General features: G+C 29.0%; 1 long non-coding RNA gene across 1 annotated transcript; it reads right to left on the reverse strand.

The window, feature by feature from the left end:
• Window positions 1-231: 231 nt before the first annotated feature.
• On the reverse strand, window positions 232-1761 carry LOC110874479. Its single transcript, XR_002555984.2, has 3 exons — window positions 1671-1761; window positions 473-549; window positions 232-283 (listed from the first exon to the last, which is right to left on the reverse strand). It is a non-coding gene; the product is annotated as an uncharacterized LOC110874479 (long non-coding RNA).

A 1761-nucleotide genomic window follows, 5' to 3' on the forward strand; every position in this document is an offset into this window, starting at 1 on the left:
TATTTTGCGCTTGAATATATGAAAACTCATGGTGTATCAACTTAAAATTAGATTTCTAAAATATATATATAAGTTGCCTAATATACAGTAAGTTACCATCCCATTTCAATTTAAGGAGACATTTGTAAACATCATTTAGCTGAATTTGTAATAAACTTATAATAATAATAAAAAAAACTTTGAAGACATTTGGAAGCTGAACACAAACTGCCGCGCTTTATTGCTCATGCCCACATTTGGGTGAGACTGTAGCTTCTCATACATAGCGCAAGCTTCATTGGATCTGTCAGCACAGGAAACAATTAAATATATGATTCTGACAAAAATATATAAAATAACAATGAGTATAATTAAATATTGCTTAAATGTTATATCTCGATACATAATGAAAGATTAAGTAAAAACAAAAAATATTACACCGTATGACGTATCTATATAGTTGTCACACTTCTAAGCAACACACTTTTCACACCTCTTATTTCTTTGAAGAATATTAATGCACAGATGTGCAAACTACTTCCACCTGATCTTTCTATTGTTAAGAACCACCTGCATCATTTTTTGTAAGATTGTAAAGAGCAATTCTAATTGTTATAGCATTCAACTCAAATTTCAACAAAAAACAGTGGCGGAACTAAAAGAAAAAATCAGGGGTATCCCAACTTTTTTTTCACCATTTCTAAGTATTCGAGGGTCCTGTGCGGCTAGTAAAAATGGGCCCCTAAAATCTTTTTTTTTTACCTAGGGTCATATGTGACAAGTGTTTGTGTCTATATATATAATTATTAGGTTACAGACCCATGAGTTGAATAAAAAATTATTAAAAACTTAGTAACAAGATTTAGAAATTACAATATAATTTTTTGAGATAAGATACGATAGAAATTAGGTATTAGATATTAGATATGTGTGTTATAAAACTATTTTTAGAAGCAAAATAGTTAATCAACCTTTCTTAATCCATGTATTATAATATAGTGTGAGAGAATGAAAACAATATAATTATAGTTAAATTCCATTTTTTTTTCATTTTAAAGCATATGTTGATTATTATTTTTTTATCAATGCTGAAACACACACGAGAACATTATCAAGTATTTTTTTTATAAAACTTTAAATATTATTTAGAAGTTTTATAAATCATATTTTATTTGTGATAAAAATATCTTTAAAAAATCCAAAAACTTATTAATAAAGTAAATACAATACTGTATAAATGATAAATAAACGAAATAAAAAAATAAATAAAATAAACAGGTAAATGGTTATAAAAGAAATTAAGTTTTACTATATTAAGTACAATTGCTTTTCATTCATATTCCCAATGTTCCTTTTTCATTGAATGAACGTTTTTTTTTATGCATTTCCCAATGACTTCATCTTCTCCTCCATGAGTTGCAGCAACCTGCAAGTTCTTATCGACCGGAATTTTCAGATCGAAAATTTTCATTCCATCTCATCTTCACCTAAACTAGTATACTGAGTGGGCATTATAATATTTGCTTAGGGGTATCCCTGATAAATAAAACCGAGTTGAGATATATTAATTGCACTTCGCCAAAAAAGTTGAGGGGTATCCCGGGACACCCCTGGTGTCCATGTAGGTCCACCCCTGACAAAAAATGATAGCTCAATCAATGCATTAGTGTGCAAAACAAATAAACTATTACCTGTTATGCTCTCTTACAAACATCAGGATATCAATCACATTGATCTTCGTCCTTTCTTGCTGCTATTAAGGCCAACTATTTCTTGCTGCTA

The sequence above is a fragment of the Helianthus annuus genome, chromosome 9, assembly GCF_002127325.2.
Source record: "Helianthus annuus cultivar XRQ/B chromosome 9, HanXRQr2.0-SUNRISE, whole genome shotgun sequence".
NCBI lineage: Eukaryota > Viridiplantae > Streptophyta > Magnoliopsida > Asterales > Asteraceae > Helianthus > Helianthus annuus.